At 36.8% G+C, this 18,241-nt stretch overlaps 1 protein-coding gene across 2 annotated transcripts in view; it reads right to left on the bottom strand.

The window, feature by feature from the left end:
• LOC107216749 (glutamate synthase [NADH]) overlaps positions 1–18,016 on the bottom strand; it is a 47,500-nt gene extending 29,484 nt beyond the window's left edge. The window contains exons 1-2 of one of the 2 annotated variants that reach the window (XM_046746388.1): positions 17,805–18,016; positions 17,483–17,608 (exon numbers count right to left, since the gene is read on the bottom strand). The gene's annotated coding sequence lies outside the window, so the exon portion shown is untranslated. Of the gene's footprint in view, positions 1–17,482 lie in introns of both variants that reach the window. The other variant, XM_015654032.2, reaches the window with a different exon arrangement.
• Between the last annotated feature and the right edge of the window lie 225 nt (positions 18,017–18,241).

The following is an 18,241-nucleotide window of genomic DNA, read 5'->3' as shown; positions in this document are numbered from 1 at the left end:
CTGTAGATATTGTCGGAATCGTGTGGGAGAGGTTTTTGTTATCTAACTTCACGCAAGTCAAAAACTAATCTATGTCTCGCCCGATTGAAAAAATGCATTCTAGCTTTTACGTGGAAGGAAGACTAATCTCTCTACGTATCACTTTTTCCGATATATATATGTATATATCACGATGCAGGCAATAAAAGTCTTAGAATTATCATTCATAATTATTAACACCGCATAGTTGTGGACAAAAAAAAAACGGAGGCAAGGCAAAAATTTTTTCATGTCCGAAGACACGTCTTGACCGCGTGCGCGCGGAATTTGTCGTCGCAAATTATCGCACTTATCATATTTATATTTACTTATGATAGTCGTAATTTTAACGTCGTACTTACGCAGGAAACACGATTCACGTCATCGCGGGCTGGTCATTGATGTTTTTTAATTCAATAACATTACAAGGCCTGTTTTCTCAAGAATTTTATACCTATATATGGATGATTATAGAATTATTACAAATTTCGTATACAGCACAAATTGTGCAACTCGTTGTCCACGAAATGTATTACAAAAATATCAAAATAAGATTTCACGATAAATAACGTAAGTGGAATCAAAGAATGATTGCATGATTTAAACGTGATATAACGAAATACGCACAATCAGTAAATTAGAAAAAATGCGTTCTAAAGTCGACAGCTTACACAATATTTGCGATTCATTATACTAGCTTTAATAAACATTCATTTTTAAATATCTAGGCAGAATCAAAGTCGTTGATAAGACGCTACACGAGTAGGCAAAAAAGAAAAAACAATTCGCAAGAAGAAAAGAGATATGGTTGAAAATTTTTCTGCACAAGTAATTGTTGAACAGTTTTACTAGTGAACAAAATAATGACAAGAACTTGGCTTCGTTATAATTTTCTCGTACAGACGGAAGGCTGGATAAGGTATAAAATAGACCCCAACCATTGAAACTGGTTTAAAGAATCTTACATACATGATATGTATATCAGCGTTTCAGTTTTCAATTAAAAACTTTATAATAAAAAGACTACATAACAACATATTCAGATACACCCGTACAGCGATACTACAGCCGCAAACTAACCGCGGAAATATTATTCGCTAATACTTGACCGCTGCGACGCACATTCGCGGTATTTTTGTGTGAATGAAGATCATGAAAAACAGCAAGTGTATTATAATCGACATGCATTGTTAACAAATTTTATATGGAACTTCGTACACTGTATTGGAAGTTTTATTCGGATACGGAACAGTGAATTCACCATACATTTACCGTTTATTCAATCTACAAATACAATAAATGTACCGCATACAATATTTAGTAAATTAAAATTATTTTTTTTTGTATTTTTCTAATAAATATTAGGAAAATAAAAAAAATTTCATTTTAAATTTAAGACAAATTTTTTGTACGATAACTGTGTATCAAATTCACAATCATTTTCAACTGTGTATACCCAACGCGAGATCGTTTGTCGTGTATCGTATAACTTTTGTTTCATTAATGTACAGTTATAGAATTGCACACATAGTTATCTGAGAGATAAAATTGATCAATCAATAGCCATTCTTCAGTAAAATGATTCCATCCTTGGAAAGGTCCGTGTCAAAATTTTCCTCGTTCGTAATAATATAATTATTTCTTCAAATTTGTATTAGACATTTTTGTCGTAGGATCAATCGTTCAGGAATTACTTTGAAAGAACCAATTTTTTGTATCTTCAATCCAAGATGGCGGACACCCCGGATTGAGGATTGTTCAACGGGTAGTAGATGTTAGTCCGCTAGTCCGTGAAGTCGAGTTTCATCGAGTAGCAGAACTCGAGTACGGTAACTATGAAGCGCTAAGTCCTGAAAGTCAAAAGTCACCAGGTCAAAGACCTGGACAGCCAAATCTACGTAGCGTTTTTCCTGGATGTCAAGATCCACCAGGTGGAGGATCTGGACAGCCAGAACTACGGAAAATTAGTCCTGAAGGTCAAAAGTCACCAGGTCAAGGACCTGGATAGCCAGAACCATGGAGCGCTTGTCCTGGAAGTCGAGTTCCACCAGGTAGCGGACCTGGAGCGCAGGATCCAGGAGTTAGAGAACCTGGTACTCGAAATCTGCGGAGCGCAATTCTCATACGTCCGCTCTAACGTGCGGTAGTTTCCAGACTGAGAGATTCGGTTTGCTGATTTTCGGTTAGTAAGAGAAAAAAAAAATTATGAGTGACGTCACTTTCTGAACATCCGAACTTTAATACTAAGTAAGATATATGATGCACGATGTATGATGATTGGGGAGACAGAGTGGAAAAATAGTTGCAAAGTTAAATTTTTTACTAACTGTCGAATTCAGGGTAAAAGCGGTGCTAACAAGATAACATCGGCGGTAAAAGGGGACAAAGAATACAGGGAAAAGATTCCGTTAAAAAAAAAAGAAAAAAATTTCCAGTACCGTTTGTACAGACGGAGTGATTAAAGCGCGTGCACAAGATAAACGATAAGCTCGATGACTAATCGGAGCCGGTGCCTCGTGCTCGACGGCCAATCCCACAGTGGCGTCATTCATGTGTCGCGTGGTTTGATTGTAGCACACCAACCAAGAGTTAGACGTCTGGTTTTACGCATGGAGGGCACGCGCTCAGACACTGATAACCACGATGATAGGGGTGAATTTTTGTTCGACCCATGATAATGATTCTCCGTCGTTGACGACGCAGTTCGCCGCGTGTCAGCAGAAATATTGCTCCGTTGAGATAACCCTCGACAACCTTGATGGAAGGGGGGTCCGAGTCCAAACGTGTAACTCGCATCCGTTTTGCGTCGGTATAATATAACAGTTTTTCCCATAAGTCGGGGGAAAGATGACGAAAAGCAACGCGTGACTCGCAGACCGAAATGCCTAGTCACATACCTGTAACTTGGATGGACGGAGAGATTGGCTTCGGCTGGATTCGGGCGAATCCATTATCATTAATTGCACGAACGCTACTGATAGGATAACACGGGCGTCGTTTTGGCATTTTTCGAACACCGCGATAGCGTGACGATTGCTTATAAATGCTGATCGGCGTGATGCGGAATTTGCGAATGACCGTGAATGAACAACGCGTTGACCGTTGGATCGAGATAGCGATCAGTTATTTATTTTAACTCGCTATTGCGGCTTGGATATAGTCTTTTGCGTTACAAGTCGAGGTTCTCCGATTCGTTTACATGCAAGAATTGAGGATAGAAACAGCGACGACGATCGATCGGAATATTCGACGGAATATGACACGTGCGAATGAACGTCGTGTTTTCTTTCAGTCAATCTTTATGCTCTGCAGACACTTTCCAATCAACAACATCATAGTTCGCACCATATTTCAGCCTCTTTAAAATTGCAATAGTTTTAAACGCAAGAGTTTTGGTCCCAGTTCGATTTGCAATATTCGGACGAGAATATATTCCGTCGTATCTTACGACGAGCGATTATAGATAGAACGTAGAAACAAACGATCGTCTGGGTTTTCGGGATGCAACCAGGCTCGACTTATTTCCGAAAGCAAGGCGTACTAATACGCCTTGGCGTTGGATGACGGCATGGTCAGAGAAATCGTGCCAATTGGTGCAATATTTATAAGCACAAGAGTGTCTCTGTGCAAAAATGACAAAATCCAAAATCGGTGAAAACAACAGGAGCATCTTCTCGACGTTAGGTAACATCAAGGCTTAAGTACAGTTACGTACAAACGTATCGAAGACACATTCCTGGTCCTTCGGCCAATTCGAAACCAATGCTTGCAATACGCTCCAAAATGTCTGATCGTAGTATATATGAATGCTCTTATATTCTTCTTTCACCGTGATGAAAAATTGTTTTTTTTTTCTTTTTTTTTTCCCACCCCGATAAACAGTCTTTTTCAACCAGCTGTATTTTACGTGCAGACGATGATATTCAAGTAACACGTCGACTCGAGTCGATTGCCGTCTGTACTCACAGGCGTATTCTCGTGTTTTCTGTTATCTGTTAGACACTGGCCTCTCTCGCATCAACCGCATGCCTTTTACACGCGGCGTCGTGTTGAGGTAGGCAAACATTTTACGATTCTCCAAGGTCTCTTTTCGAGATGTATTGTACAGTTATACTAAATTCGTTTCAAGGTTCCTTCGAGTGTCGTGTATAAAATGTGTTACGTTGCCGATGCTTCGAATCGTAATAATCGATTTGGATTAAAAAAATTCAATCGCGAAGTCTTGCATTATTTTTCAACGAGATTCTGATTTAACATTTATTTTTATGGTTATTATACGGAGAGACGGAGAGGGGGCAGGTTGTTTGCGAATTAGGAAATAAATAATCGGCTTTTTAGTTTATAGATCTTATCGAGATTGATCGAACGTTTGAATGATCTTCGCTAGGTACGTTACGATCTTACAACACACTGCGGCTTCGATGTGGCACTGATTCAAGATATATATCTGCTATAGATACATGTACATGAGGCATTCCATCCCAAACCGAGCCTCATCATCGGCGATTTCACTTATTTTTAATTGTAGTGTAAAGTTTGCAACAAAATCATCTTTCACTGAGGTTACACTGAGAAAAATTTCAGTTGTTATAGTAAATGGAAAAATTCAGTAAGACAGGTATCGTTAAAAAAAACTATTTGAATATTGTTGGAATTAGGTAAAACGAGGTACGCGTAACCATTTTGCGTTATTGTCGATGCTTTTTTGGTAATTGCAACCCAAAATCGGATTGTGAGGTTTACTCTACTCTTTTAGTTAAACAAGGCTTTAGCGTCAATTTATCGTTGCACAAGCATTGAATTTTCGCAACAGTTGCAAGAAAATATAGTAACAGTGCTCATAATGAGAAAGAATAGTAACGGATACTAGACGTTCTGGTAATAGCTAGAAAACTAATTTTCATTTTTTGTACCTAGAACTATATTTATCGACTGTGGTAAAAAATGAAAATAGTTAGGGACTGAGCAGTAACCGCAACTAAAAATCTCTCTCAGTGATAAGATTTTGTCGAACACGGATTGGATTTTTACTGCTTCCAAAACCACGAAAAGCCAATTTTCGAATGAATAGCTCTAATCGATTAGCTTCAAAGATTTTTCATGAATTCTTTGTTAAAGAACGAAAATTTTAAGACCAAGATGGAAGGCGGCGAGCCTTTGGTTTAGAAGCTACAAACGAGTGATTGAAAAGTGAGAAAAGTGGAATTAAATATAATTTTCAAAAATACAAATTCATACTTTATACGTTTTCCTGACTTGATTATACTTAGCACTGATAGAGTTTACTGTTCGAGTAACTTACAACTTGTATATATATGTAAAATAAGCAGCGCAAATGTCGGCGCGATTTTCTAATTTTTTACTTCTGTGACGTGTGAAAACAATGATTGTATTCCTCCTGCCTGCAGGGTTCGGATCCCGACCTGCGCAACGCGAATTTCAACGTAAGATGTTAGATTAGAAAAATAACTGTATAAATATAATATAATTTCGTAGATAAAAAAGATTTAAAAAGTAGATAACCATTGTTATATTAGTCTAAAAAAACAAAACATTCTCAAGTATATTCACGTGAATCAAACTTACAGCATCTAGAGACGTGATAACAGGTATGTTTAAACGACGCTTCACAAATAATCAGCAGTCATCATTTCTGGATTGATAAATTTCCACACAATCCAAAAACAAAAAAAAATATATAAATAAAAACGACGGAATTATTTCAATCGGTGCCAGAAATAAATAATAGAGTCGATTAATTGGTTAAAAATATTCCGACTGCTTGATTTTGTATCACAATTCCAACCCATTCGCAATTTTTGATTCTTAAATTGTTGAGATAGTATGAATGGTTACAGCGAACGTAAATAGTAAAAACTTGAATTACAATTAATAAAATAAAACGAAGAATATTGAAAAGTAATTCTGCATTATTTTAGACGAAAAGAGTTTTTTTTTTTTTTTTAAATAATCAATAAGTGTAATATATAACATTGTAATACAGTAAACTTTGTTCTGCAGTATTTGGAGATTCCTATCTGAATGAATCAACTTTTTCAACAAAAGACGTGAATTATCATTTTCCCTCTACCTTCGAAGTGATTTACCCTTCAGCAGCGATCATCTCTGAACCATTGCAAGACAGTTGGAAGAAGAAGACGAGCACCTTTTAAATTCCGGTTCCTGTTTACGCAACGTGTAAAGTACTTGACCCGACTTACGTCTAAACATATTATACGTACGTACGATACGTAGAAAAGCTGCGACTACAATTATATTCCATATAAATTGTCCGTGAAAGATATTTTATGGAGTAACGGATAAAGTTGTGTAATATACGTTTAAACCGTGGAGTTGTGCAACATTTAGAATTTACGATGCAACCGTGCATCGAGTTCAGCGATAAGACTTGCACCTCGTTTACTGACTCACACATACAGGATGCGTTTTACAAGTGTCGCATTCGTACGTAAAGAAAAATATATTCTTTTGCTTCTTATTTTCTGCAATTACGATGATCTATGCCGCCTTACTTTCAACCACAACCGCTCTCTGCAGCCAGGCAGCGTTTACACATAATCCTCGGGAGAATTTATTATTCAATCCACATACTGCCGGTATATCATAGAATTGCAAAATTGTCTCCGACGAAACGTTCCCGGTGAATTCCTCTGCGTTGTAATTATGATGATTACGTATACGATACATAGGCTCGTTACCGAGCGTACTTTTAAGTCGTGCGTAAAGACGTCTCGGTGTCTACATAATACTTGTTGGTTAATACACGTCAATAATAACTAGAAAAATATGAACAATTGCGGAAACTCGTCATCATTTTTAACAGAAAATCTGGTGGAACGGTTGGTGCGTTTCCGTTCTCGTTGCACTTCGGTACACGTAATCGATTAATCACGCAGTGTAAGTATCGGTAAGTCGGGCGAAAAAAAAAAGGAAAGAATCGAGCACATTTACAACGAATGCAAAGACTGCCGTAGCTAATGTGACTGCACGTAAAATAGCGTGTCGCTGAAACGAACAATTGTGAAATTATTTATGTATTTGAGTACGTAGTTATAAATAAACCGTATAAAACGTATTCAAGATATATATTACATAATCAACACCGAAACGCGTATCATGCAAGAAGTGCACAAATTCTTTGGAACACTGCCCACGTATGAAACGAACGAATGATGTTAGAATTGGTCAAAGTCGAGATATAAGACTTTTTGCTATATATTCCCTCGGCTTAGCGATTTTCGCCTCTGCAGCGTAACTTGATAGTTACACTTCCCGAGGTACTGTGTGAAGAGAATTCATCGGAGATGAAGAGGGCAAGGGATAGGAAGAAGAAGAAGAAGATAAAGGAGACACCGCAAACCGGGAATGCCACGGCGACGCGTGGTGTTTCGCTAAAATTAGATTATACGTCGTTTCGGCTCCGCGATCCCGTGTCTTGGATGCTGCTTCAGAGAACGAACGCTAAAAGCGCATTTCGAAAGAATATTATACGCATATATACGTAAAAAAGACATTATTTGAGTAGGTGGATGATGAGGAAGAATAACAGGGTGCGTTGAAAATATGGAGGAGGTATGTAACAGACTCGTCTTTAATTTTACGAGTACGGCGATAATTTTTGTGCGGAAGTATTGGTGGAAGCGGAAATCCGTCGTCCACGAGCTTTCAAATTTTCCTTCTTTCTATTCCGTCTCATTTTAAATGAGAGCCAAAAAGAAATTGGATTGTATAAATTCAATTTATCTCTGCGATAAATACCGTGGCAATTAATCTCAAAAAACTTTTACCTGTATCCGAAATACCGTCAAAATTTCCAAAAGTCTCCAAAATTCGTCGAGTTAAGCTGCGTTAATGATGGGTTCGTTAGATTTTACAAGAAAGTTGTTACAAATGCCAAAAGAAGAGAGCCAGATGATAATATTATTGAATACCAAACGTGTAGCTGATCATCCATCGAAATAGCAATTGAATACACAAAGAAAAATCACGATCCCCTTATTATCATCATAGTTCAGGACAGGCGATTTGGAAATGAGTTTACTTGGTGTAAAATGTAATAAAAAAATATCGACATCACCGGTACAAAAGCAACCCACATTTTACTATTTCAAATTCTCAAATTTTTCACAATAATTTTATACTTTTCGCCACAGAAATCGATTGAGCTGAGTAGTTACATTCTACACATTAAAAAAAGTACTTGGTTCCAAAATAATATAATATTTCAATACTCCGTAGCAGATAATTTATCGACTGAAAAAACTATTGGATTGTTCCATCTTAGAAATAAGTAAACATGTGAAATAATTAAATGTTCGCTATTAAGCACTATTGGAATAAGTATTCTTTTGGATGCAAATAATGTTTTTTTTTTTTTTATCAGTGGAGAAATTGGCGTCTTGGAGACTCCTGACACAGGAAAAAATATTTTGCAGTTAAGCAGTCGTCTGCAAGGAATCAGCGTACGAATACTTGAATGAACGTGAGTCGCATTTTCACCATTGATATAACATTGCCATATAAACTTGTCCGTAAATAATCTATTCTGTTGAATTCACGTCGTCGGCGTTGTTTCCGGCCGACTGCAGTGGTGCACCGCGTTACATTTTCTACTTGATAATTAATATAAAAGAAAAGGTTAAAAACGAGGTTGGTTGCGCATTTTTTAGCTGTCCGTTGTATAATTTATTATGATCGATAAAACTTTTGTAAGATCGACACAAACTATGGAAAAATTTGTTAAATTTATCAAATATGTCCATCAAATGTACGTGGCGAAAGAAGTAATGTTTTGTTAATTCAAATATACGAATACAGTTTTCTGAATAATATAAATTGTTGTTCTAGCCACTTTTTGTGTTGAACTGGAAAAATACCTAATACAAGCGTGGCCAACAGAAAAGTTGATGTGTTTGCTAAAACAACTTTCAATACTAAAACGACTTTTGTAATCCGTATCTGATTAGAACGTGAAAAATCAGAGAGGCAGCTACAGTTGAATCGATAAGTTTTGAATATTTTTTTTTCTGCATCCACACTTCGCCGAAGCCGACCATTCGAAAGAGTGAAAATATCAAATATTTTTGTAATCAAGCAGAAATTCTCAGCCACCCCATAAAATGTTCGGTTGTATAACACTCAAAGAACTTCACGAAATAATTTGTAAAAAAACAATTGCACTGTGCGAGCTTATTCGGTAATAAGACGGAGCTTCCACTCTGATTTTTCATGTGTTAAAAATCACCGAGTTAAATCAGATACGAAATAGAAAAGTCGCGTGAGTGACCCACCTTTTGAAATTGAGTTACAGGGCTCTCCTTCATACGGGAATTTTTTGTAGCACATAAATAAACTTTTTCAATCCACGCCAAATAAAATTTAAATAACTTTTACTGGGCCACCCTAATGTATATGTTATCTATACAACGTCATTCGCATTTGTTTAAGAGTCCTCCTGTCGCGCCCTTCGCCATCTACGCGGACGACCGACAAAGCTAGTCGCCATACACGTGATCACCTCGTGTGATCGCTGCACTCTGTGGCATATACATATACACACACACATATACATATATATATGTACACAGATAGAAACTTTATTTGATCCTAGAGCCGTAGCTCCCTGAGGACCATCAAGTACAAAAGTTACACACAATTTTCGATCATATATATGCGCACCTACAAATTTTTTGGCTATACATCCGTTCTTAATATTACTAACAAGCGATCAATCGATCAATATTCGTTATCGAGGAAATGATTAAAGCAAGTAACACGAAATTCATCAAGACTTTGAAATCTTGTAATTCTATAATATAGAATTACAATTACATATACACTAGAATTAGACACAATATAGACATATTATGTCTATATATCTATCTATGACTTCCTCCTGACGTGGCTAGACAACAACACGTTATGCTCGTAGAATTGTCAATAATTATTGCCTGAAGATGATTGGCCGTGGCCGACCGAAACCTCGCAACCACTTAATCAATTAATAAAAAGATATTTTACCATGACCAACTTCGACGAATCATTTTTAATATATATAACCACGTTGGTCACGAATTTCAAACTTCTATATATATATATATATATATATATATATATATATATATATATATATATATATATATATATAGAAGTTTGAAATTCGTGACCAACGTGGATATATATATATATGGTGGATATATATATATATATCCGGATCCAAGCTTTAGAATTTTGATATCCCGCCCACGATTTTTGAGAATATTTTCAGATTTTTTAATATTTTTAGATATTTTCAAGCCGACTGCCTTTTAACGTTTAAGAATAATCATATAGAAACTCGCGGGCCTAATTCGAGAGGTCAAGGATTAGACTCAGGTCGAAATGGTATCGACTGCTCCATATATATATATATATATATATATAAAAATCGTGGGCGGGATATCAAAATTCTAAAGCTTGGATCCGGAGTGAAGAGATTTGTCCTTACTGTTTTCAAGCTTTTTACGCAAAGGAAAAAAAAACCCTTGCATAATTCGAAAAATACGAGGCATGAATATTGAATCAAATTAATAACGATAAGCGGAATAATTCAGCAGCGTTATTAGTTGATCAGACAAATTAGCACTTTGTTTATCTTCTGTCCATCAGGCTCGCTAACTCGTTCGACGGTGTTTTGAAATTGTTATTTTTCGGTTACTGTATAGGTGATAAAGAAATTGAATAGATAAACACAAGGCTCTAACAAGAGTCAATTGACGATGACACTGTGACTTGACAATTAATTATGCTCACCATTTAGAATTGTTTTCGTTCTCAAAATCATTGCAGGAATCAATAGATCTAACAGCAATTAAGGTTTGCAGAAAAATGTGAAGAAGTAAAGAATTCTGATTTCGAGATAATTCCTGAGTGAAATTTATATCGTCTGGAAAAAAAAATAAACTCTTCGATGTCTTCGACGAAAATTCTGTATATACAAAATACCTTGCGTAATTTTACAGACTGTATATATATATTACTAAAATAATTACGTAAATATGCAGACGGTAAATTAAACCTCAACTATAGAGAATTTGAATTTTGAGAAATTCCAGAGACGACGTGTGACGTATAAAATTCTTTAACGTGTCTACGGTAGGAGTAGGTTATTTTTAAATACATTCTCGTTAAAAAATCAGTAATAAGTTAGAAGCATTGAAAAAATAACTGTATCCCGCAGCTTTAGAATATATAACTCTGAAGATTTTGAGTTTTCAAAATAATGATTTCGTTTTGTACTATGCCATGTTTTATTGAATTTCACAAAATTTTTCCAAAATCACGAAATAACGATCTTCTACAATTCAACCTCATGATAAATTTCTGATCTCTGTTCATCTATATCTACGATTCGTATCAGCATAGAAGGATTCTACTCAAAACCATAGGTTTCATGGTTAGTAGAAAAAATGGATCCAATAAGTTTTAACGAAAACTGAAATAAAAAAAAAAAAAAAAAAAATATACAACGCGACGTCGAACATCGAAACGTAAATATATTGTACGAAATAAGTCTTGGGCCAAGAATTCCGTCTCCTCACTGCATGTTATCGAGGCCTATGAAATTTTGCCAAAAAATCATCGCATGTACCTGCACATATCAATCAGTTCGCAGAAGCACAGAATTACAAAACGTTTGCCTGTGATACATAAATATATATACACATAATGTGTGTATATATATGTACGAGAGTGAAATATCGCTCTGCGCAAAATTACGATAGCGATTCTACCAAGAAGTATTACCGCGAGCAATATTTCGTAACATTACGGATTCGGTGCCAGGAGAGAGACGGCAGATTGCGTCAAAGGGTATTGATTTCGCCTTTACATGTACATTGTACATAATACATACATAGGTGCGTAAAAGCGTCGTTTAGTTTCGGTGGAAACGAACGACAAGGAAAATCTTGCGAATAATTGGGAGCGAAACGTTGTCGTCGACGAAAGTAGAGCCTTGCGTATGTAACGAACGAATTCGAAGCCGGATAGGCGTGTAGACGACGGCGATGACGACGAGGGCTTGCAACCAGGCAACGGACCTTGGAATTGCTATAGCGAGCGTTCTACGTCACACTACGTCGTCTATTTTTAGCAGGGATTGTATCGGTCCTCCTTCCCTCCCTTCGCCACGTGCTTATCCCGGCCTTGAACTAACGGGTTTCATTCGCTCGAAGGAGAGTTTGCCCGACATTTTTTCTTCCCTTTTTTTTCTCTCTCTATCTCCATCCCGTGTCGAGGCAACGCGACCGCAGCATCGACGACGCATTTATTATAAATCACGCTTTCGGAAAAGTTATGAAATAAAGGTTGTAACAGTGCGGCTTACAAGTTAATCCTGTATAATTTGATCAAACAGCATCTCGTGAATGGGTGAGACTAAATTCCAGGTTACAAATTTTTCAATCCATATCGTAAATCGTAATTATCATATTTAACAACTTTGGAAAGATCGTCGTCACGTTATTGAAGAACGGTTCTGTTCAATCCTGACAGCGCGTTGTTTTTTCAGATTTGATAAACAGTAGCTCGTTTCGGTGAGGTGGAAGTTTAGGAAATGTCGTTATTTCGCACCATTAGTATTGTCGGAAATTTATTTAAAAATATGACAAACCAACCCTTCGAAATTCGTTCCAAAATTGTAGAATGATGATTTTGTCACGGATGTTTCGATACATTAACGCTATTTACTTCAGCCTGGCTCGTTTCGAGTAATTCAAATTTTTTCTATCAACCAATAATATTTCTTCTTGATATGGGTAGATATATATATACGCAAAACAATTTTTAATTTTCGCTATGTATCGATCCAAACATTTTTCACCAGCAATTCGTGAGTGCGGTAGGTGCATTAAATTTTCGATTTTAAACTTTTTGAAAATTTATTCTCAAATCGGTTGTTTAACATATTATTTAAAATTAATTAAAAATACTTGAAGACACTGAAAATACGCCAAAGTACAGAAGGCTAAACAGGTTTCGTTTCTTTTTTCTTTTTTTTTTTTTTCATCCGGTAGCTGCCGATTATACTAACCGTATAAACTGTAAACCCATATCTTGTATAATTGTTTGGAATAACGGATGGTTGAAAAATTGATACGTATTCAAATTCACTGTTGAATTCAGCGTCGAATCACGTTATTTGAACGAATCAAAACAGGCATGCGGAACGTATGACATAAAGAAGGCAACTGTAAAAACCCGTTGAATTCAGTATAAAATAATTATTGCGAAAGCAGCGATGATACATTCCCAAAATAATATCTAAGGTTTATTTTTTGGGGCGATCATGCCGAATAGTCGTTACGTTATTTACGACGCGTACGGGTTTCAAGAACCGAAAAATTCAGTCATATAAAATGCCGTATGTGCAGAAAACATTCTTTCAACTATTGAGGCAGGATTATCTTGCAGCTTAGATCAACGTTTTATGAGGTTCTTCCCGAGCTCCATTCAAACTGCAGCGAAGCTCAAGGGCATTGAAATGGGATACGGATCATTAAAATCGCGATAACTTATCGCGCGAAATATACGTTAAGGTTGCACTCGAACGATTCGTAGAATCGCGAGAATGCAATGTCCCTCGTATACTAACCAGCGCAGATAAATTCCTTAGCATTGAATAACGAGCCCAGGAAACTCATATGTAACAATAATTATACGTATGCAGAACAGTTGTGCGATATATGGAAGCTTTTATCGTCAAGGCGACGTGACGATACAAGGAATATGTAACGACTCGTCGAAAAATAGTCAGAGACGTCAGTCAACGAGAATAAATGGTACCTTTTTTTTTTTTTTTTTTTTGCGAATAAAACAAAAACGAAAATCCTGATTTAAATATTTTTACTAGAGTCGCAATATCTAACGAATCACCTTAAGTGCGAAGACGTATTCCAAACTCGTCAATCTTTCAAATTTTCCATAAAAAGTGATAATTATTAATGCGTTGAACATGTCCTGCGTGATCTATCAATTTTTATCATTATTAAGGATCTGCTAATGCGTTGAACGTTCTCTGATACCTGCAAATTTGACACTGAAACCTTGTCAAACTGCGCCGCAAAGGAATACATATACTTATTATACATACAATATACATATATATAAGACGTACATTACAGGTGTATGAGTATATACACATGTTCATACCTTATTCGTACGTAATACGAAAGATTGCCGGTTACAGATTTCCTTTTCCCGGTGCTTTTCTTCACTTTCACTATTCTCTCGAGCATTTAAGATGCGAAAAAATATTACAGTATCAAGCGATTCTTTCTGGTACGGTAAATAATTTGGCGGTTTGCCATTACCCAGAATAATACGTCTTACGGGGATAATAAATCTTGTAAGATTTATCTACTCCTGCAATTAAACGAATATTTATTCAATAGTGTATTGCAAATGATTTATTATTCCTCTGTATAATTGTCTCGTTGCATCAAAAATGTTTTCAATTTTTTACACGGGTAAAAATAGACAGACGTAAAATAGACGGGTTACATTTTGTCTTTTCCGTTAAAAAGACAATTCCGTGTTTTATACATATATATCATGATATACCTAAAATTGAATTTCACTAATTTCCAATCTGGTGTATAAACTTAAATTTTTGCTTAATTAAAAAGAGTATAGGTTTATAGAACGTAGCAATTATTTTAGGTTTCTCCAGTTTATACGCACTTACGTACGAGTAAAAGGTTTTCACGCAGGTCCAATAAATTCGACTAGTGCATATTTTTTACGTGACACTTCGAACACGTTTAGCAAAACGTATTACATATAAATAGGATACGGGCGTATTGTAAAAGTGCATTTCCGAATGACGTGCACATATTACAATCATGATTCGCGATATTTCTCCACAATAACACATATCGAGAAAATTCCCACCCCGATAGAAAATACATTGATCAATGAAAAAACTGGGACGACAAGGTGCTTCGTCGTATTTCTATTCGGTGATAATTTACCTCGTAATTTACGCATCCGCAGATCATTCGACGAAGGTCAAATAGAACGGTACGATACGCAGCTTCAACTTATTTCGCGATACGTCGCGTCGTTCGTTGTTACGAAGAAGTTGATGCAACGAGTTGGATCGGCATCCGAACACATGTTTCTCACGTTTCGGTGTGTGAGGTATAAAAGTCCAGAGCAACACGGATAACCTCTGATAACTCAACAACTTGTTATTCTGCTACGGGGGGTCTTTTTATCAAAGCCAGTCAGAGGGAACCCCACTGGGTCTATAATTTACCGCTCCGTGCGGACTTTGCTTTGACGACAACAAATATGTTCAACATATTCCGGGCTGATTACAGCTGATACGTCACGTTGTCAGTGAGACAAAAAGATGTGTTTGGTTCGTCAATTTCTTTACGGAACTGTGTATTATCATATGTTCCACTATCCATTCGAAACTTAATACCGACGGATTATGCAGGCGGATGATAATTGGCGCAAGCACGTCAAAGCATTTCATTCTACACGTATACATATATGCTTAATTAAATAATTTAAGGGTCGATCAGAGTTTACTCAACGTTCCGAAGAAAAAGTTCATCGACAAATTTACAACTTTTTTGTGAAGAGAAGAAAAACCGAGGAGTTGCTGTATATCTTATATACGTATTCGCCAATTTTTATTTGCGTGACGGATCTAGCAACGAGCTCAATGAACGAAACTAAGATCTGATCTAAGCATCTGCGTCTATGTTGTTATAACAGAATTATTTTTAGACGAACGATCCCGATTACCGCAAGCGAAAGAGAAAAGAAAATCTCGTGCCGTTCGTCCTGTTTACAAATTTCGATCCAACTAATTTATGTATTTACGTAAGAATACCGTAAATACTTTGATCGTCAGATTTGGTCCAAGTAGAGCAAACTTTGCTCGTCGGAATCGCCAATACACGAGGGCAATAGTTCGGTTCATTTCCTACTGAACTAATTAGAAACGGCGTATCATCGTTATCAAGTATTTAGTTGTTGAATTAAATTACATGTGACCAACATGCGCGAACCGATCTCACACTTCGCCATTTCGTGAATCTGCATGTTAATGACATGCATAGGATTGCAGTCTCATGCAAAAACCATTGGACACCGACTCATGCCTGATTGTCGCTGAATTTAATTTTTTTTATTCCAGTTTCATCGTCGATTAATAGTTTACACAGTTTATTCACCTCGCATCTGCTGGTGGCATAAAGGTTGACTACATTTATTAGGAGTTAGACGTTCGTGTATAATTCAACACACACGGATGATGATCGAGCAAAAATATTACAACAAATTTACTTCTCTCTGTACCAGAACTTGTGTAAAATTTCATGATATTACCTGAATTCTTTCACGGTGTATCACGCGAGTGCGGGAATATTTCTGGAGAATATGTACAGTAGGGTGTGCGGGAAAAAATCGATTTTTTTTTAGGTTGCATCCGGCATTAGAAGTTAATTTGGGGTAAAAGAAAAGATTCCTAGGACAGCTCAAAAAAAAAAAATCATTTCGAACGGCGCATTGCATTTTAAGATTTCCCATAAGAATAACACAGGAAAATATTGAGACTTCTAAATGTGGTCGTGCAACTTTCCACAAAAAAAATCGCACAGAAACGCCATTAAGATATTCGTATAGAGAATTCGTATAGAAATTCCTACAGTCATGAGACTGAACGACACGAAACGCGGATAATCGTTAATCCTAGCACCGAGAGCATTTTCGAAGTTTTTGTACGCTATTTTAGTCATTTTTCCGAATACCGAATTGACGAAGTTCCGAAAGTTCCTTTCATATTTCTCTGTTTTGGATTTTCGATATTTTTACGTTCGGAATCTTGGTCATTCTGATTTTAGGTTTTCCCGATTTTTTACACCCATTCGTTGAGTAAACTACCGATGTGCGAGTAGATTTTAATTTTCGGAATTTTACTCTAGTGGAACTTTGCTCTACCGTAACTTGAATTTTTTGGAAACTTGAGCCGTCGGGTTTCCGACCATTCGAAGTAAGGACCTTTCGGAACTCTCCAAATTCGGACCTTCAACCCCGCCCTATTTTATTCGTTGTTGACTGAAGATATTTGGTTCGAAACCACCTCGAGTGCATTGGCGATATCCTTCAGCTTCCGTATGGTCAGAGTTTCAGTTCTAAGCAAAATATGTCTATGCCGACCGCGGAAGATTCTAGGAAATGTTGAGTAGGGTGAGGACTATACATAGGTATAAGCATAGATGCGGATCACATGTACATAACTGCAGAGTTCCAAACTAGGGGAGGCCCATATACGTGTGCGTGTAAAATATTCGTACATCGATCCGCAAGTGTTTGGCTGACGAAGACGCGACAATGAAATGTGTATATATGTATAGATATATCAAATCAAATATGTCGACGTACGTACCTTGTTCACAACTGCACTCGGAGCCGGCTGTAGACGATCTGCTGCGTTGAAACTGAATCACTTGTAACTGTAATAATTATTGTCTTTAGATATCACTCGAGCGTCTGTATCAAAGCACCAGAAAAACTACGGAAGAAATCAAGAGAATGATAATAATTGACACTCTGTAATATTATACCTATTTATTTATTGATTATTTAAAACCGGTAGTTAAGGAATATCAAACTAAGACGCTATTGTAAGCATACACCAACGAAATTATGTGCTTATTACTCCCCTGTCTATTTAAACGTAAATAAAATGAAATCACCAAACGACCTACGTTACACAGGCCTTCAAGCCGCTAACCCTTGGCTATAAGTTCACACTTCACTGTTGTTATTATTATTATTATTTTTATTATCGTTGTTTATGGAAATAGTTAAACAGCCAACGCATTCGTTCGTTAGGAATAAGATTTAAAGTTATAGAGTCCGATCGCAGGGATTCTAAACTGTTGCTGATGCCTGTTCACTCACCCGTGACCTGAGACGTACTGAGCAGTAAGTAAATTGACCATGAGCTTCGGAAATCGGACGTCGCCGTCGGCTCACAGTCTCTACTCGCTTTCGATTCGTCAACACGGCAGACAGGCCGTACTTAGTCTGTTACGCCTGATCGCTGCGCCTGCTCGCTGTTACGTGTGCTCTGCGGCAGTAGAGGTTGCAGCCTTTAGACACTCTGTATTGATTAATCTTTTTTTCTGGTTCTTTTAGGCCA

Source organism: Neodiprion lecontei, chromosome 1, assembly GCF_021901455.1.
Source record: "Neodiprion lecontei isolate iyNeoLeco1 chromosome 1, iyNeoLeco1.1, whole genome shotgun sequence".
Taxonomy (NCBI): Eukaryota; Metazoa; Arthropoda; class Insecta; order Hymenoptera; family Diprionidae; genus Neodiprion; species Neodiprion lecontei.
Note: the sequence above shows the minus strand (reverse complement) of the source record. Positions and strands in the feature narration are given on the sequence as shown.